Below are 21819 nucleotides of genomic sequence, written 5' to 3' on the forward strand. Positions count from 1 at the left end.
TAATCATCATTCCACGAAAAAACGGCGGAGGGAGGGGGAAGAAAATATGATATTAGGAGGGTGGAACAAATGAATAATAATAATAATAATAATAATAATAATAAAAGTGCAGCAACAAAAAATCCGCCGCTTCCGTAGGCTGACGCAGACAACAACACCAACAACAACAACAAGCACAGTGGGCACAAAAACACCAATCCCACCCAGAGGCCGCATTACAGGGGCAAGCAACAAAAACAGGGTGGGGCAAAAAGCGAGGGTGTGTGTGTGTTGGGCAGCAAAAAAAGGTGGGTTACTCGCCAGACCTCCACCTCCACCACCACCACACCCAGTCACTCGGTCAGGGGTGGTCTGTCTGCCTCACTATATTCTCACAACTGCTATTATTACTGTCATTGGAACTATCACTATTACTAACTCACTGCATTACTATTACAAGGAAAATTGCACTACTACTACTACTACTACTAACACCATTATTACATTTCTATTTTCCCTATTCTTTACTATGAACAGCCTGCACTCACCTTTCTTTCAATTAACATAACCTACATCATTTTATTTATTTTTTACTACCTATAAAAAAGTTACTGTACAACCTGTTTATTTCTACTGGCTGCTGAACAAGGGAGAAACTCTTTATACATATATGCGAGTATTAATATAAAAAGGGGGATCCTACATACATACTGGTCTGCTCATACTACAAACTACGGTATATACAGCAAAAATCTGAAAAACGTATTACTGAAACTATTACTAACAAATACCGCACCTTACGCTTCCAATACTTTTCGTCAATACTGCAGCCAATTACTATTACTACTGCTGCTGCTACTACTACTACTACTACTACAATCGACTTACTACTACTACTACAACTGCGACCACCGCTTTACAACAACAACAACAACAACAACAACTACTACTACTACTACTACTACTACCACCACTGCTACTGCTACTACTACTACTCCTACCATTACGACTTTCTTCTCAGCAGGTATCATGACTCGTCCGAAACCCCTATTAAAAAAAAAGCAAATAAAACTAATGAACTTCAATAAAAAAGCACATAAAAAATAATGAAACAAGAAAGTAACTACCTGACAACTACCACCAACACGGGACGCTCTACCACAACGACCACCATCAACCACCACAACTACCACCACCAGCAACTACAACTACCATCATCACTTATGGTGCTGCAACTACCAACCTCGGCAACTACCACCATAAGCAACCACAGCTACCACCAACAACAACCACACCTACCACATTTACCACCATCAGCAACCACAACTACCACCATTTCGCCCCGCCACCAAGACGTTATGAGGCGTCACTACCACAACAACCATTATATACCACCACTCCCATTACAACCATCCAACCCTCTTAGAAGGAAGGCGGGAAGGGCAGGAAGGAAGGAAGGAGAGGGAGGAAAGAAGGATGGAAGGAAAGAGAGAGAAGGAGAAGGTAGGAAAGAGAATGGAAGGAAGGGGGAAGGAAGGAAAGACAGGATAGGAAAGAGGAAGGAAGGAAGGGGAAAAGAAGGAAAGACAGGATAGGAAAGAGGAAGGAAGGAAGAAGGTAGGAAAGCGAAAAGAAGGAAAGAAAGAAGAGGGAAAGAAGAACGAAAGGAATGAATAAATGAAGGAAGGAAGGATGGACGGTGAGAAAAAGAAAGGAAGAAGAAAGTAGGGAAGCATACAAGGAAACAGGAGGGAAGGAAGGGAAGGAGAAGGCTGAAGACAGAAAGAATAGGAAGGACGGAAAAGAAGTCCAGAAATAAAAGAATGCAAGAAAGGCGAAAGGGATGAAAGGAAAATGGAGGGAAGGAAGTACTGACGGAAAAAGAAGAAAAACAGGAGAGTGGAGGAGCAAACGAATAATAGTAATAATAATAATAATCATCATCATCATCACCATCCATCCTAACCGCACTCCCAGTGTGACACGCGCGCCTGACTATTATAGGGCTATGTGGTGGTCCTTCACACATTTTCATGCCAGCTTGGACGGAAAGATGTCCCTTTATACTCTTTTGTATTGCCCCTGTATACTTTGTGCTATGCCTTTATACTCCTTTGCATTGGCCCTTTACACTTTGCACTATGACTTTATACTCCTCTGTATTGTTCTTTTATACTTTGTGCTATGCCTTTATACTTTGTATTATCCCTTTATACCCTTTCGTACTATCCCCTTATACCCCAATGTACTGTCCCTTTGTATTATCCCCCAATACTCCCTTTGTATTACCTTTTTATACCCGCTTTGTACTATCCCTTTTTGCTCCAATGGCCTACCCCTTTGTACTGTCCATTTATATCCTTTGTACTGCCCCTTGATATTATCCCTTTTTGTCCCCTTATACCCTTTCATACTCCTTTGTACTGCACGCATTCAAGCAATGTTTTACGGATCCTGAAGGGCAGTTGATTCATACGGCCAAGAGGATAGTTTGTCAATGGGGAAGTGACCCGCCCCCACCCACCGCCACACAACACACCCACCCACGGGCAGATTCGATGGCATATACTGTATACAACGCTCCACCTCCACTCCATCGGGGGAATTCTTGTGTGTTGCGGGGACGGCTCATCTGGATATCAACTTCTACCTTGCATCATTAATTCATTTCCTCCTCCCCCTAGCACATCCACGCTCACTCTAACCATGCATCATTTCATTTCCTACTCCCACTACCACATCCACGCCCACACTAACCATGCATCATTTATTCATATCATATTCGCACTACCACACCCACGCCTACACTATCCGACTGAGCCGTCCCCGCAACACACAAGACGCTGCCAGGTGAGTTTCCAGTGAAGCGCTATTTACGGGCCATCCTGTATATGATTTACGGACACACGCTACCCACACGACCATCGCACGAGAGACCGACGTCGTATTCTTACACTATCTTGACCCTAAGTATAGTTGATTCACTTGGCAGAGATTTTCGTTTATTCCCAGCTTATTTCTTGTTCTTCACTGGCAGCTCTATATGTTTTCCACTGCACTTCTTCCTGACTAGCATCATATTCTAGTGTTAATTCATGGTAAAATACGACAATACTACGGTTCTACATCTTTTTTTCCATAATGCTTCTTCCTGACTAGCACTATATTCTAGTATCACACTGTCCGTGTAGCTCAGCACTGAAGATGGAGAGATGGCAATTATACGCCAAGTTAAAGTGAGCAGAGTATACAGTATATGCAACTCCATTCTTATACTTTCATCTTCACTTACACATGTACCAAACGCATCACAACCAAACGTGAAAAATATAACACACACACACACACACACACACACACACACACACACACACACTCAATCAATCATAATATCAACCACTTCAATATGGTTACGTCTTCAGTCTATTATTTTTGCCACTGCCAGACAATTTCATTCATCTTTAGGGGAAATATAATGTTGTGAAGGGGTTACCAGTGGCTATACCTAACCCCTCCAGTTAAAAAAATTCTTCCCTAAGCTGAATAAAATCGTCTGAAAGTAGAATGAACAGAATGAAAAAGCCGTCTTCGTAGTGAAAGGGCAAATTTTCTGTGGGGGAGCTTAACCCCTTCCATCGAAAGAAGTATTTTTTTTTTTATGCTAGTTATCTCCAGACGATTTTCTCAACTTTGGAAGGTTTTTCTAACTGGAGGGGTTAGATATAGCTTTCCTTACCACCTTCACTTTCTACGTTGAATAAAATCGTCTTTCGGAAGCAAGAATTAAACAACGACTCCGGGTTTTAAGAGCTGACGGGATTTTTGTCGTAATCATGCTACATCAACTCTGCGATTATGCGTCCGGAAATAATAAATAAATAAATAAATAAAACAGAATAAATAAAAGGAAGAAGGTAGAAAGACCGAAGGAAACGAATGCATAATTTTCTCCCCTACATTCTTTCCTTCTTTTTTTTTTTCATCAACATCATCTTCCCTTAATTTCTTCCCTTTTCATTCCCCTTACTCCGTTCTTTTCTTCATTTTCCCTCATTTTCACCCTTTCTTCCTTCATTCTCATTTCTGTTCTCATTCCTTCCTTTCCACCCATTCCTCCTTCTCTTGTTCCTTCCACTCTCCTTCCCTCTTTCCTTCCTTCATTTCAGTCCTCCTTCTTTCTGTAATTCTTTTACCACCTGTCCTACACTATTTCTTCCTAATATTTCTCTCTCTTTCTTTTCTCCCTCCTATCCATAACTCATTCCTCCCTCCTCTCTCTCATTCAATGCCACACAGGTGAATTATGGCAGCTTTTTATGGCGCTCTCTCTCTCTCTCTCTCTCTCTCTCTCTCTCTCTCTCTCTCTCTCTCTCTCTCGTTTTTGTCCCTTTCTCTGTATTTCTTTAACTTTTATATTCCTCCCTTTCCCCTCCCCCTTCCCTCACGTTTTCAGTGTTCCTTCTTTTCTTTTCCTTTCAATTCTAACACTCTCCTTTTACCTCTACTGCCTCTCTCATCTTTATCCCTTTACATACGGTACGTCAGTTACTATTTCACTGGCTCCTTCCCGACTCTCTCTTTCTTGTTCCCTGCCCATTATTTCTTTATTTCTCTTTACCCGATTCCCCTTCTTCCAACCATTCCTTGCGCTTTACCTTTTTTTCTTCTCTCCCATCTCCCTCGTATATCTTTTTCTCTCACCTCTCTTCACCTCTTCGTTCTCTCTCCCCCCCACCCCCACCTGTATGTTCATCTAACCATTTCTCTTTAACTCTCTATATTCCCCTCAGTCACCTTTCATCCCCTCCTCTCCCCTCAATCCTCCTCCACCCCCCTCGTACCTCTTATCCACCTTCTCTCCCCCTCTCTATCTTCCCCTCCCCCCTCCCCCACACTTCGACACTGCTTACTGATTCCCCCATTGTTCCCCCATCCATTGTCATCCTCTAATCAACTCCTCCCCTCCCCCTCCCTTCCCCTACCTGTCTATCCTCCCCACTTTCTCCTCTCTTGATTGAAGGGGAGGAGGGGTGGAATGAGGGGTAGGATAGGGGTGGATGTGGGTGTCTAATGACGACGCGTGTGTTTGTGTAGGTGTATCACAGTAAATACGTAAATGTATTATATTATTATTTAAAAAAAATAAATAATAATAATAATAATAATAATAATAAGCAATGATACAGTTCTTAACGCTGCTATTGTGGACACCGTAGGAAAGAATGACTAAATGAAAAATTGAATAAAAAATTAATGAAGTAAATAAGTTAAATATGGGAGTAAGGAGGGAACGAAGGAAGGTAGGAAGGAAGGGAGAAAGATGAAAGAAGAAAGGAAGGAAGGACGGAAGGAAGGAAGGAAGGATGGAAGGAAGGAAGGAAGGATGGATGGAAATATTTGTGAATGTATGGAATCAGGTGGACTTTTGTCAGATGAGTGGAGGCTGAGACTATGTGTGTGTGTCGGAGGAGGTATGTGGCTGTAGGTGAGTGTAGAGAGGTATAAGCTGGTGTAGGTGGGTGTAAGTAGCTGTGCGTGGGTGTAAATGGGTGGAGGTGAGTGAAGAGAGGCGGAGGTGGGTGTGGTGGCTATGGGTGAGTGCAGAGAGTTGTAAGTAAGTGTAGGTGAGTGCAGACAGGTGTAGGTGAGCGCAGCTGGGTGTAGGTAAGTTAGGATGGCCACAACCTCTGTCGAGAGAGAGAGAGAGAGAGAGAGAGAGAGAGAGAGAGAGAGAGAGAGAAATTATGGAACTGAAAAAAATGTGGAAAGATGCAAAACAGAGGAGTGGAAAGAGAAGAGGAAGGTAGAATTGAACGAGAGAAAAGAAGGAGGGAGGAAAGAGGCTGGGAGGGAGGAAATGGAAAAGGGAAGGGAAGGGAAGGGAAGGGAGGAAGAGACGAAAAACGAAGGATGTAACAACAGATGAAAAGGGGTGGCAAATGGAAAGAAAATGGAAAAGTGAGAGTGGAAGGGAAAGGACGGGAGAAGGGAAATACAGAAGTGATAATGACGTGGGGAAACAAAAAAGTGAAGGGAGGGAAGGAGAGACTGACGGTGCAAGGGAGGGGGGTAGGAACTGAACTGCAAGAGACTTCAATGCACAGAGAAATACCAAGCCTAACTCCGCCTCTCTCTCTCTCTCTCTCTCTCTCTCTCTCTCAAAAAGCAGGTGGTTAAAAAGATGACGTACAGTATTTTTCATTTTAATCTTACTACCATCAGGAAGAACCCCCTCGTAGTGAAGGGGGTAATAATGACTATCTAACCCCTCCAGTTCCAAATGTCTACCCTAAGCTGAGTAAAATCGTCTGAACGTGGCGAGAATAAAATAAAAATGATCTATCTGAATGGGTTTAAAATTAGAGGTACTATTTACAACTGGTTATTAAAAAAACCCTTAGGCATCCTAGAAGTTGGCTGAAAGGTGTGGTGAACTGTTGGGAGCTGCTAACAAATGTTGGTAGGTGTGGTGGTAATGCTGGCAGGTGTGGTGAAATATTGGTTAGTATCATGGAATGCTGGCAGACAAGGCGGAATGATGGTTGGTGTGATGGTAATGCTGGCAGGTACGGTGGAATGTGTGGCAGATACTTAGAAATGTTGACAGGCGTGGTGGCATGTTGGTGAGTGTTAAGAAATGTTGGTAGGCAACGGAACCAGTGTAGCAGTAACAATAATAAAGTGCTTAGGAGTGCACATCAGTGATAAGAAGGTGGGAGGGTGGGAGGGACAGAAAGTGGAGGAGGAAGGAGTAAGAGAGGGGGGTAAAGAGAGCGAGAGAGGGGTGAAAGGAAAGTAAGGCAGGTGGAAAATGGTGGGGAAATTTCGGGGAGAAGAGAAGGGAGGAAGGTGATGAGGTATGAGAAAAGGAAAGAGGTGGGGAGGAAGAATAAAGTGGGGAGTGAGAAGGAAAAGAAAGTGAGGAGAAGGAAGAGGAGAGGGAAAAGGGGGTAGGGAGGTATGGATACAGGAGGTAGATGTTGGTAAACCTCCTAAAACGTTGATATGCACCCTGAAAATGTTGTCAGGTGTAGTGGTAATGTTGGTAATTATGTTGCAATGTTGGAAGATGTGGTGGAATATTGATGGGTAGTCTGAAATGTTGGTAGGTGTTGTGGAATGTTGGTAGGTAGGGTGGAATGTTGGCAGGTGTGGTGGTAATGCTGGTAGCTTTTTAGGAATGCTGGTGGCAATGAAACTGATGGCGCGGTAATAATAATAAATACTTAAGAGTACTGATGAGGAATGATGGACATGCTCAGTAATAAAGAGGAGGGAGGGAGGGAGGGAGAGAGGCAAGGGAGAGGGAGACGAGGGATGAGGAACTGTGGAGGGAATGGGGGACATGTAAGCTGCTACAGGAGATTCACTAAAATATGTTAGTCACGACGAAGTGCAATGAAAAACATGTACAGCCATAGGTCGTGTAATTCTGCCACTGAACTATGGGATATAAGTTCCAGACGGACGAAAATCTCCGCCAAGTTAAGATGGACGAACTACACAAAATATTGCCACATAATCATCGTATTTGGGCAGGGGAGTACGCCACAAGTGCTGTACATTTTTGAAAGTCCATGCTGAGACTGCTGCACATTACAAGGCGTGCTGTATTTCATTCATATCTTTCTCCCAACATTTTCCAGCATCTGTTTGGTATTACGTAACCATGCCGTCCTTTGTATCACTCTCTTACGGTCGTCAAACATTCATATTCGCCATAATGAGATCTCTCGTGGTAAAGGGGTTACATGTGAACGGATCTTGGTTGTGGATTACTTTTGATATTACTACTACTACTACTTCCAGCATCACTATTTTTTTTTAATTCCCTTTTTTCAAATTACGTGAAATCCGTCTAAGTGAAAGGGTTAGTAAAACGAATTCCATCCCTCCAAATTTCCATACCCACCATGCCTACTATCATACACCCCAACCGGCAACCACCATTACCACTCCAAAACGGCCTACCTCATCCCCCCGTACGACCGGAGCGGAAGAGTAAGCGTCCGTAACCTTACCCATAAAACGCCAGTAAAATCAAGACCCATACGGATTCTAGGCTAGCCACCCCGGCAGGTCTGGGTGATGACGTCAGGTGCGGAGACAGGTGACCATTTGAAGGACTGAGTGTGAGTAGGTAGGTAGGTAGGTAGGTGGATGGATAGGTAAATAGGTAGGTGACTAGGTGGGTAAATAGGTAGGTGAGTAGGCGGGTAGGTAGGATTGGGAAAGGGTGAAGTAGAATATAAGTAACGTAATACCGTTTGAGGAAGCGCAGGTTGGGCTGAAAGGTACGGTACTATAACGGGCGTGCGTAAGTAGGGACTGCGAGGGGGAGGCGGATGAACCAAACTACTGACGAAAGTTGAGCTGACTTAGAGGGAGAGGTACTTACAGAAGGTGATGTGCTATACAATGGTAGTAAAACTGATCGTGAGAAAGAAGTAAGAAGTACTGACAAAAGCTGAGATGGTTTTGGGGCAAGCACTTACAGAAGAAGGGGGAAAAAAAATACTTGCACATACAACACTTACTGGAGAGGTACTGATACTGAAAAGAGGTCGAGTATTGACAAGACGTAAGCAATACCAAGGGTAAAGTATTTCTGGGAATGGAGCTCACAAGATGTAAGGTAAATGTAGTTTTTTTCCTCTCTCGACCTCATTCCAATTGGTAATATGTAGTGAAGAGCATACAGTGGCTGTTTACTTAAGGGATGGTGCTGACAAAATAACAAGTACTAGAGGCATACTCAGGTGCTTAAAGAACAATGTCTTATTTTTCAAACCCCCCAATGCCAGAACTAACCGGGGCTCTCAGTTTATCATGTACCGTATGCAACTGACCAACTCTTATAGCTACCGCTTCCAGACTTATCAATGCTATGTGTTTAGGCGTCCGGAAATGATCAGATCTTTATTTGTTTTTTTAGTTTGGTGTCTTGGAAAGAAGCAAATTCTAAAAGTCCTTGGATATTTTAAATTTTGTTTCGCTGATTTAAAATGGTATTTAACCATTTCTCTACGATAATGGTCTTGCTACTACTATCTAAATAAAATCATTCAGCTCGAGAGGGCCTCTAGTTGTGAAAGCATAACGCCCAAATCTAACCTACCAGTCTGAAAGCTTTCTCCAGCGTAAAATCGCCTAGAAATAGGAAGAATAGGCATAAAGAGAAAAATACCTTATGTCGCTGTGCTGACGAAAAAGGTTAAGGGTACACCAAACTAAAAATCCAAAGTCTCAAACTCACCATTCCTGGCAGCACTGGACACACGCAGGAGCAGGGACATCACCAGCATCAACCCCACCAGGAGAACCCGGTGGCTCCTGCCGTTGCTCTTACACCCCGCCGCCATCCTGCTCACTCGCCACGTCAGCAGAAGGAGAGGAGGGGCGGGAGTGGGGCTTGGCGGTCAGCGGCTGTCGAGAGAAGGGGAGATGAAAAGGGATTAGAGGTGGTAAAAGAAATCCTGTCCGTCTGTCTTTTGGTTTCGTATTTATAAACAGTCTTGAGATTAGACTGTGTAACTGATATTTTTCCTAACTTGTATTCTGTGTACGACACCATTATCATACTCCTATGTGTTATCAATAATCTATCTCTATATTACCGACTTACTGTACAGAAATGACACACATAGGAGAAACAGAATATGAGTGCGTAATGGTCTTGTGTATATTACTTGTGTTTTGTTATTCTGAACATAAATTGTATATAGGAACATCCAGGAGATCAGAAGAGTGATTTTGTAATTTTCGACATACGGTAATTTGTACAAACAGCATATATGACATCAACGCGACATATGCAAAAATAATCCGGTACGTAACAGGCGCCTGTGAGCCTCCTGAACCGGCGACAATAGGACCTGTTGTTGTTGACAGTGGTACAATGAAGGGATTATCACGGTGACAATGGTGCAATTCACACACCTAGGCATTCCACCTGTACGGTAATTAATGACTCTTTAATGGTACATCTCATGTGAAGATAACGGTGGTCAAGAGGGAATTATATTAATAAATGATACATCAAATCGGAATGTGCCTTTTACGTATCATAAAAGGAAAATTATTTCGTACTACATAACCATTATTTGTCATTAAGGTGGAAAATTTAAACAGCTTGACCCAAGGACCTAATTCTATAATTCAATGTCTTACGTCACTACATTATTAGAAAAATACTTACACAGCAGTGTGGAAGGGGTTTATAATGAACAATGGATGTAGCAAGAATAAAATACAAAGCGCGTTCATCGTAGTGAAGGGGTTAAACTACCACACTGCAACAATCACCCAACTTACAACACTAATCTTCACAGTGTGTACTCCCGCTGGGACACCTAACTTCAGTGAGTGTATTCCCCTTACAGCACCCAGCTTCAGAGGGTGTATTTCCCCTGCAACACCTAACTTCACAACACTTAACTTCACAGGGTGTCCTCCTCCTGTAACACCTTATTTCAAAGTGTGTACTCCCAATACAACACCCAACTTTTATGGGTGTACTTCCCCTGCAACACCTACGTACTCCCCTCATCGTGCCCTGTCTCACCATCATCTCTCTCTGTCTTGTTCACTGTTGTCCACCCATCCCACTTTTTACTTTCCTCCCCACCTCATCCCTTTCTAGTAAAATCATTCGTGGAAAATTTAGATTCAATCATTCACTACGATATCTATTTTTGTTTCATTATGGTTCGTACTTATTCTGGATTAGGTGAGACCTCTTGCATCACGGGGATAAATGCAACCTCCCTATGACCTTTCACTACAAGACGTTTCCAGTAAGCTGAAGAAAATCGTCTGAAAGTAGAAGAAATACAATCAAACAAGACGTCAACGTACTGACAGGGTTATATCAATACTGACTCGTGTTTTTCACGCTCTGAAGGTTATCCGAAGCGACGTAGGTAGCCGGTCAAAGAAAGCGCTTGTTTTTTCCAGCCTTTCCTTCGTCTCATCCTCCTGAATAGCGGAATTTCCTGGAGTAAATCGCATGCACCTTCGCTGGGTGGCATTTTTAAAGATAGTTATCGGTGGTATTATTCCCCATTTTCTGTTGACTACGATATCCTTGCTTTTCACTCTTATACTTCGAACTCCATTTCTCTTCCTCTTCTGTCTTCTCTTCCTTCCTCCTCGTTTATTCTTTATCCCTCTTCTCTGCTCTGCTCCACTTCTCCCTCTTTCAAACTCCCTCCTTCCACCTCTTCCTGCTGTTTAGTCCCTTTCTCTTCTTCTTTCATCCCTCTTTTCCTTCCTTATTATTTCTTCTCCATCCAGGTTCTTTTGTCTCCCTCCCTCACTCCACTCCTTTTCTTCCTCCTCTTCTCTTTCCTTCCCTCCCTCCCTCCCTCTTTTTTTTCCATTTCTTATCTCCTGTTTGTTTATTCCTCCTATCAGACTTTCTCAGTCATCTCAGTTCTCCCTCCTTCTTCATCTTCCCTCCTTTTTATCTTCTCTTCCACCTCCTCGCCTCCTCTTCCCTCGGTTATCTAGAATGGTGTGTAAATGCCTAAGTGGATCGGGTTTAAAGATTGAGAGAGAGAGAGAGAGAGAGAGAGAGAGAGAGAGAGAGAGAGAGAGAGAGAGAGAGAGAGAGAGAGAGAGAGAGAGACAGACAGACAGACAGACAGACAGACAGACAGAGAATGACAGGATGATATGATTAGAAAAGAGGAAGAGGAACGAAAGGAAAGATGGGTGAACGACAAGAAGAGATGGGTGAAAGAGAGAAAAAGAAAGGGGGCGAAAGACAGAGATGAGAATGGTCATGGAGAGGGAGGGAAGGGAGGGGAGAGGAGGGGAAAAGAGGGGAGGAGAGTGAAGGGGAAAGGCAGGGAAGGGAAGGGGGGTGAGCCATGGTGGGGAGAGTGAATGGAGGATAAGGGGACTGAAATGATGGACACACACACACACACACACACACACACACACACACACACACACACACACACACACACACACCTTAACCCTCTGAGTGCCAATAAAGATAAGGTTGGGGCGGGTCGGGTTAGTCTGTCTGTCCCTCACACCTACACCAAAACAACAACAACAACAACAACAACAACGTCATCAGGTGATCATATCAGGTAAAATATCCCGTGTGGTCCTGTAATAAGTGGAAAAGGTAAAAATGTGCGGATAATAATTAATAATAAACATAAAGGGTACATAACAATCTAAAACAGAAACACAAATACATATATATATATAGTAAGATAATAACAATACATAATAAAGAATGGACATAAACTAAAAAAATACAAGAAAAAATATAAATATTCAAACCGTACCTGTTACAAACATAAATTAAAAAAAAAAATGGTCAACAGTGAGTCAAAAACTTCCGTCAGCCATATTGACAGTCGCTTCTATCCCTGCATTACGATGACGGTTTTTTACGTGATTCTTACAGTTTCCAGATGATTTTATTGGGCTTAACTAAGGCCGGTACCAGTGAGAGAAATTAGGTGCAAACCCCATTACCATCTTCACTAAGACAATGCCCCCTATAATGAGAAGAATAGGATAAAATAAATAAATAAAATACAAACATACATTCATACCTCCAAACATACATACAATATTACATACAAACATACACACACAAATTCAAAGATACATACATACACAGATTAAAACACACAGATATAAATATATACATACATAAAATCTATAAGTCAGTCATTCTAGGCTGTCAAGTTGTTGATAAATTAACACCAATTTATTTACAGCAGATACACATATATCTCCATGAATGTATTATTTGGCATTAACTCTTTCAGACCGAGATTTTTAAAATTATTCTAGCCACCTTCAGAAGACTGAATTTAGCTTAGGAAATACCTCTTGTAGTGAAGGGGTTAATGAGGGCTACATTGATAGACTGACAGATGGAGTGGAGAGAGGAGAGAGAGAGAGAGAGAGAGAGAGAGAGAGAGAGAGAGAGAAAGAGAGAGAGAGATCCCCGGGTTAAAAGGGTAATTATGAATGTTCCTGTAATTTCTCGCATTTCTAATACCACTAATTCTCAAAGACTAATATAACCTCTTCAATGACCCCAATCACCCCCATTCTCTCTCTCTCTCTCTCTCTCTCTCTCTCTCTCTCTCTCTCTCTCTCTCTCTCTCTCTCTCTCTCTCTGACGATATTATTACACATAAATACGCCTCGCAGTAAAGGAGTTCAGGAAAGTTTTACCTAACCCACACAGTTCGCAAAATCTCTCCTAAACTGAACAAAATCATCTGGACAAAAAAAAAAAAAAAAAAAAAAAATCCAACAACTGAATGGATTATTAGGAATGATTCTGTATTTCTCTTCCCCCTTTCTTTCTTTTTAGTCTTTCTTTTTCTTTCTTCCTTGTCTTTTCTTTTTCCTTTCCTTTCCTTTCTTTTTCTTTTCTTTCCTTTTCTTTTTTCTTTTCTTTTTTGTTTTTGTTTTTCCATTCTCTTTCTTTTTTTCTGTTTCCTTTTTTCTTTGCACCTCTAACGCCATTCATTCCCTAGACAGCGAGTCACCTACCCAATCACCCTCCACAAACAGCCAACTACGACTCATTAACACCATCATTACCTGCACAAGCTCGTTAAGCCCACACAACACACCTCGTTAGCCGCGCCCTACACCTCGTTAAGCGTTGGGAAGGGATCAACCTCATCTATGGTTCTTCCACCTTAACCTGGCCCAGATTTCCATTTTTTTTTAATTTAGATTATTTCACGTAGCTCACTGACCGAAAAAGACAACGCTACGGCCCTACCTCCTTTCCACAGCACTTATTCGTGACTAGCATAATATTTTAGTGTTTGTTGATTTGGACGGATGGCAATGTTAGATCAGGTTTGAGTAAGAAGACTACAGCCAGTCTAGTCACTTTGTTCTCTCAAAAATGGGTGATGGGGTGTAGGGAAGATTTTTTTTTTTCTACACCTTTCATTTCACCCTTGCATGATCGATAATAGGCAAGTATTTATTCCAGCTTAGGCCAGACGATTTTATTCAGGTGAAGGTAAGTTGCAGGAGTCTCAGCGTCAATAACGTTACCGTAAACTCTCATGGTCAGGACAGTGATTTTACTCCAAGACAATTCTATTTAGCTAAGTGAGTCATAGTAGCCTGAGTGTTAATTCTTTTCTTTCTTTTCTGCTTTATGGTTCCGATTCTGGGCCAGTTCTCTCAGCCGCAGCAGTCCCCTCTCATATAAACAGATGGCACATGTCATCGCGTGGGCACTACTCTCCCGCCACCTTGACCTGGAAGAGTTTCGTCCTTCTACTATCTATTTCCCGTGGTTCGGTGACAGAATAAGACGGTGCCACGGCTCTACATCCTCTCATTGGCACTTCCTTGTAACTAGCACCCTATTCTATACTTTGTTCACTTTATCTTGGCGTAAAAGTGCCATTCTCCATCTTGAGACCTGAACCATAACAAGAGATTAATCCTTGAACGTGGGGCAAGACAAAAAAATGCTGCAGGAAGGATGTAAGATCGTAGCATTATCTTATTCTGTCATTTACTTACGGAAAACAGGTTGCAAATGGACGAAAATCTCCGCCAAGTTACGGTGAATGAACGAGTGTTACTCTACTGACAGCTCGGTATTGATGAGGGTGAGATGATACATTTAGGTCAAGTTAAAGTGGACAGAGTATGACACCGAACTGTCTATAATTATACTATGGGTATCTATTGTAGGACTAGAGTGATGGCATTACTGGATCTCTCTCTCTCTCTCTCTCTCTCTCTCTCTCTCTCTCTCTCAATGACACGTCGGGAAACTTTCTTGAAGATATGTGAATGCTATTTTAATGAAATATGAATCCTCAAACTGTCCCCCAACCAAGTCGAGATGCGAATTCTCATTTAATTAACAGTCCACTCCTCTATCACTGCAACACATAATAATAATAATAATAATAATAATAATAATAATAATAATAACGATACGGTACCGTTAGTCTCACCTTAATGATAATTCGTAGTAACTGACACACATAGTAAACATACGAGTATAGTAAACAATCGTCACTTCTTAGCACTGTCTTAATCCACTGTCACTTTCTTAACTCACTTCATGACAGTCTTTTCTCTATCGTCCTTTATAGTTTTCTCTAGATCACCTTCATTTTCTGTAAATTTTCATACTTTCTTTTCTGTTACTGATATCTTTCTAGGTCTTTCCTCGCTCTTCTTTCACTTTCCTTGGCTCCCTTCGCGCTCTCGATCCTTTCCTCCCTTTACCTCGTTCTCTCTCTATCCTCCTCTCTCTCCTCGCTCACCGACACCCTCTCTCCCTCACTCACAGTCTCACACTGACTCCTTAACCCGCTGGGGACAAGTGCCTCTGTGTGGCTCTCTCCCTCCCCCCCTCCCAGCCCTCCCCTCTCCCTTCCCTCCTTCCGTTGCCTTTCCTTCCCCTCTGCGTCTCTTCCCCCACTCTGCTCTCCTCCCCCCGTTCCCCTCCTACCCTCCCTACGTTTCCCTCACCCCCTCCCTCCTCTCCCCATCCCCTTCCTTCGTCCCCCCCCTCCCAGTCTCTCCCTTTCCTTCCCCTCTCTCTCTTCCCTCTGCCCTCCCCACTCCCCTCACTTTCTCCCCTCCACCCGGCCAGCGGAGTGACCACAAGCTCGTCTCTGACTGGTCAAAAGGCTACAATCTGAGCTCTGATTGGGTGCTAGGGAGGGGGAGGGGGGAACGGAAGAGAGAGGGGAGATGGGAGCGGAAGAGGGGGAGAATGAGAGTAAATGGAAAAAGGGGGGGAAGGGAGGGGGAGTAGAGGGGAGAAACGTACGTGTGTGTGTGTGTGTGTGTGTGTGTGTGTGTGTGTGTGTGTGTGTGTGTGTGTGTGTGTGTGTGTGTGTGTGTGTGTGTGTGTGTGTGTGTGTGAGAGAGAGAGAGAGAGAGAGAGAGAGGATGGAAATACGGAAAATTAAAGACGTAAAAACAAGACTGAATGTAAGATACAAAAGGAAACTGGAGATAGAAGAGGAAGGAAAGGAAAATAGAGGATGAAGAATTGAAAAGGAAAGTGGGAATGAAAAATAAACCATGGAAAAAAAAAAACTGAGAAAAGATGAAAGGAATATAAACAGAAGGAAGGGTTGTAAAAGGAAATTAAATAAAGAAAATGGAAGATGAAACAGTGAGGAAGATGAGTGAAACTAAGTAGAAGGAGCAATGAGAGAAGACTGAAAGCAAAACTGACAAAAGGAAACACGCAAGGGAAGATGATTGGAAAGGAAAAGGCGAAAAGGATGGGGAAAATATATATTACACGAAGGAAAGCATGGAAGGAAGAGATTAAGGGGAACTAAGGAAAGGAAAGAGGAGATGAATGGAGGTAGGAGAAGGAAGGAAGAGGGTGAGGTGAATGGAAGGAGGAGATATAAAATGAAATACGAGAAGCAAGAGGAGACGAGGTGTATGGAAGGCGGGTGTGAAGGCTGTGAAATGAGAGAGAGTGAGGTGAGGGAAGGGGGGAGGAGAGGGGCGAGGGAGGAAAGGAAGTGAGGGGAGAAGGGACGTGGTAAGGAGTGCAAACCGGGAGAGGAGAGATGCGGAGAGGATGGAAACTGAAGGAGGGAGAAAGGAGAGATGGTATGGGAAGAAGGGAAAGACTAAGTGCGATGGGACGCTGAAAGAGGGAAGATGGGGAGGGGTGAGAAGCGGAGGAGAAGAGAGGTGGCGAGGAAAGGGAGAGAGGAGAAGGGAGAAGAGGGGAGGAAGTGAAGGAAGGGAGGATGGAGAGAGAAGGAGAGAAGTGCAGGAAGGAAGGGAGGCAGGACAGATGTGAGAAGAGGAAGTGAAGGAAGGGAGAGAGTAAGGAAGGAACTGAAATGCATGGAAGGGGAAATTAACGAGAGGAGAAACTTAGCAGGGCTAGCCTAACTGAGGCACATGTTATCCCCGCACTGAAAAAAAAAAACATACATACATACACAGACAGACAGATAAAAAGGTAGACAGATATACTCAGCCTTTGGTTCCTTCTTCCTTGCGTTGAAAAAAAAAAAAAGTGATAATCGTATTTCTTTGAGCATACTGTATATCAATTTGTGACTAAAAGAGTGTTATACTCAATAATCATGTTGGAAGCAATGGTTTAGTCTCAGCTATCCATAATTATTTAAAAGATACGTTACAATTTTTTGTTCACTTTATCTTAAATGCCATCCCTCCTTCTTGAATGCCGAGCTGTAGCAAGAGATCAACATTTGAATAAGGTGCTAGTTACGAAGAAGTGCTCTGGAAATGATGTAACCTCATAGTATCATTTTTTCCCCTACTGAAATACGGGAATGACCTGCAAAATGACGAAAATCTCCGCCAAGTAAAGGTGAACGAACTAGAGGCTGAGGTGTCGGGTTAGAGTTGACAATATAGCGGTTTTGTAGCCACAAACACACACATTATTATTATTATTCAATTAGTATTACCAATTTAGCGGTTATATATTCAAACCTAGATATATTTATTTCTATTTATTTATTTCCGTTTAGCAAATTAGCAGTTTTATTATTAGACCTAGATATTTATTTGTATTTATTTATTTCTGTTTAGCAATGTAGCCGTTTTATAGCCAGTCCTTTAGATATTTATTGACTCAAATTTAGAAATTTAGAGGTTATATAAACTGACCTAGAGATATTAATTTTTGAATCTTTATTTCTACATAGCAATTTTGCCGTTTTAAAAACAAACATTTTTTTTCCTATTAACTTATTTTAAGTAATGTAAGTGTTATTAGTAGCTCGGTAGATATTTACTCTAGCAGCTTTTTTTTTTTTTTCGGAATATTACTCTAGCAGCTTTTTTTTTTTTTTCGGAATATTACTCTAGCAGCTTTTTTTTTTTTTTCGGAATATTACTCTAGCAGCTTTTTTTTTTTTTCGGAATATTACCAAGTTTTAGCAATTTAAGTACATTTTAAAGTGCTTTTACAGATATGTTGGTTTCAGCCTCTTCCTACCATTTATTTCTTTAGATTCTAGTGTAGCAAATATATGGCGATCCTTCGAGCTGGCTTAGGATAATTCGTAACACTTCTTCCTTTATTTATTTTGTACATTTCACACTCTCTCTATGTTGTTTATATCGCATTATTATCTACACACTCTGCATCAACGAAATACAAAAAGGCGAGCAACGTGAAAAAGAAATCGCTCAATAACAACTTTTAAGAAATCTCCATAACTATTAAACAATGTGCTGAATAGATGTCGACAGAAAAGATGGACGATGCTGAATAAGTAGTGAAAAGTTAACATTACCATATGAATTTTGTCCTCTCTCTCTCTCTCTCTCTCTCTCTCTACCGGAAGACAGGCCGGATGCTGGGCTTAATGTGGCTTCTTCCGCTCTCGTATCCAAATTCTGGCCCCCCCCCTCCCCCCTTCTTCCCCCCCTCCCATGTCGCCCCTCCCTGACTCCCTTACCCTCTTAATCCTCCTTCCAAGCCCACCCCCTCTCTCTCATTCCTCCCTTCTCACATCCATTATTCCCCATTCTTTCTCCTCTTTCCCTATTCGTCATTCTCTTTCATTTTCTTCTTCTCCTTCCCTTTCCTTCTCCCTACATCATTAATCCTCCTTTCTCTCTTTTCTCTCTTTCTGCCTCTTCGTCTTTCTTCCCTTCCTTTTATTTTTCCTTTCCTTCTTCTCCTCCTCATCCTTGTCTTTCCCCCCTCTCCTTTCCTCTCCCTTCCCTAGCTCCTTCATCATTCCCAAGCCCCTTTCTCTCCTCTTCATCTCTTCGTTCCCTTCCGTCTTTCCCCTCTCCCTTCCTCCTCTCATTCACCTCTCTTTCTCCCACTATTCTTCTTCTATTATCTTCCACTGTCTCGCTGTGATGTCTATAGTATCTGTCTGTCTGTCTGTCACTCCTTCTCTCCCTGTCTTTCCTCCTTGTTTCTCTCCATCTCCTCTGTCTAACTTTTCCCTGATGCTGGAGAGGGACGCCTTCGTGTGATGGCATCAATATAACCAGCTGGGTCCTCTGCCTGGTTATACAAACGTCCTTCAACCACCTCCCTATCCCCAGAAAGGATAGTTGGCTGCAGGAGAAGGGCAACTTAAGCCTGCAGTCTACCGGGTTCACATCAACAGCAACAGCCAGGGAAACTCCTGCCCTTCTCTCAAACCCTCTAAATTCCACTTCCTTCCCCCTCCTCCTCCCCCCTCCCTCTCTCCTGTTCCCTCTCTTCCCATGATCAACTTCACTACCGGTCTATTTACCTCAAGTATGTCAGGAATTTATTCTCTCTCTCTCTCTCTCTCTCTCTCTCTCTCTCTCTCTCTCTCTCTCTCTTAAGCATGTTCACTAACTCTAAACTATTCATTTCACTCACCCTCTTACCACTCACACATTCACTCTAAATCCACTAACTTAATCCCCGTTCTCAAAGTTCTTTCACTCGCATTCACTTAATCTATATTCTTCCTCCGTCTTTCACTCCCTTACTAAGAGTACCGCTAGACGATGGTGCTCGTGAGGGGCGCCTTCATGCGGTGGCACCAAAATGATCGTGTGCTGGAGCTGTTATCCTTCAGTCCCTCCCTATTCCCCCAAAGGATAATGGTGGATTGCTGAAGAAGGACAACTTCATTTTGCAATCCATTAGGTTTACGTTTCAGTTGAACCTGGGACTACAACAACAACAATAACTACTACTACTGCTACTACTACAGGACGCTGCTACTAACGTTATGAGTTCTAGGATGAAAGGGGTTAATGAGGGGAATACCCAACTCCTCTAGTCCGAACAGTACCTTGTGAGCCGAATATAATCGTCTGGAAGCTACTAGAATAGTGTGAATAAGACGTCCTCATGATGGAGTGGTTTAATCTGTTTATGAATTCTGTCCCTACCTCACCCTTTTCTACCTATGGAAAAGATGGTGATGAAGATGGTGGTGGTGGTGGTGGTGGTGGTGGTGGTGGTGGTGGTGGTGGTGGTGGTGGTGGTGGTGATGATGATGATGATGATGATGATGATGATGATGATGATGATGATGATGATGATGATGATGACTTTCTACTCAACATTAGTCTAATATAAATATTCCTTTTGGATTCTGACGCGTCAATTTTCCTCTATTTTTCCCACTCCTTATCTCCCTGGGAGTGGGCAGGATGCACCTTTTCTCCAGGCGGAGGAGGAGAAGGGGGTTTTAAGGGAAAGCATGTCATAGCAACCGTGAGCGTCACAGGAAGCATTTTATGGGCTCACTATGCTATTCTTCTTTTCTATCACTCGGGTTTCTTAGTCTACTTTGTGGAGTGGAGATGGAAAGTTTTGTTGTGCCTTTTTTTATAATATCTGCGTCTATTTTCAACTTTCTGCAATGCCTTCCACCTTCATTATATCATTATTATTTGCTTTACGACCTTCACCGCAAATCTATTTTTCGTTTTTTTTAATTCGTTTATCATCTTCCGGCTTTTTCTTTCTACACTTTCTTTCATTAACTTTCTGCAATTCCTTTAATTTTTCTTTTACAATTATCGTGTGCAATTAAGGCTTCTGCAATATTACTTTTTTTTTCCTGCACGAACATTATTTCCTTTTATTTCTATTCTTTCTTATACTTTGCATTTCTGGCTTTTCCTCTGTTATTTTCTGTTACCACTGTTCTCTGCGTTTTCGACTTTCACCTTGACTTCTTGCATTCCTTCTTTTTGGTGATTGCATCTCAGGGGCTCTTGTTGCAGCCTTCGTGCACTCAACACACGCACGCAAACACTCAATACATAAGCTTTTAATTATATACACACACACACACACACACACACACACACACACACACACACAACAACTCTCTCTCTCTCTCTCCTTACAATCGTCGGAAACTTCTTCAAAACGATAAGAAAGGTATATAGCTCTGAGATGGCAGGATGTCAGGGAGTATAAGGAATATGAGGAGGGCATCTGGAGATATCAAAGAGATCTACGTATTGTCCGGCGCCGCATCCAGTGAGGGGGTAACCTCGACAAAAGGATCCCCCATTACATTATATCCCTACTCAGCAACAACCCCTCCTACCATAACACGACATCCTCCTCCATATAATATCTTACTATTGGCCATACTCTACGTGATATGGGAAGCTACGTTACACCCCTTTCTCTGCGATTTATTTTGCATAGTACAAATTAATATTCCCTTGTTTGCATCAATGACATAAAAAAGAATGTGTAATATGCAGGATAAATCGCTAAGGAAGAGACATAACGTAATCTTCAAGGCCACTCAGAATATGACTCTCTCTCCTTTCAACCACTTGACTTTCATACACTCTCCCACTCGGCCTTCACTATACATTCTCCTTATATTCCTACCTAGTTCTTGGTCTGTCTCTCCTTCTTCCAACTGATCAGTTCTCATAACTGAATTTTCTTATTCTCCATTCCCAACTATTATATAATCTCTCTCTCTCTCTCTCTCTCTCTCTCTCTCTCTCTCTCTCTCTAACACACACACACACACACAAACACACGACCAAAACTCCACCTCCAATCACTTCTCCATGTCCCCCACCACACCTACCACCCACACCAACACACAGCGCCTTGTAATTCTCGTATATAAACGAGATTAAGCAAATTACCTTGGAAATAATACACTAGGAACCTAACCCCACTCGTGCACTAAAAATTGACGGCGAGGTTAATTATTTTCCTTGTAAGGTTATGGACGAGAATACAGATCAACTTTTTTTTAGTCGAAGAATTCTGACACGCTTACAATATCTACTGCAAAAAATTGTTGGGCTCCGGAGATCATATTACTATTTTCATTTTCGAAAGTTATTGCTCACGGT

Source organism: Coenobita brevimanus, chromosome 61 (genome assembly GCF_032717465.1).
Source record: "Coenobita brevimanus isolate Jiangsu-jjx chromosome 61, ASM3271746v2, whole genome shotgun sequence".
Lineage (NCBI taxonomy): Eukaryota > Metazoa > Arthropoda > Malacostraca > Decapoda > Coenobitidae > Coenobita > Coenobita brevimanus.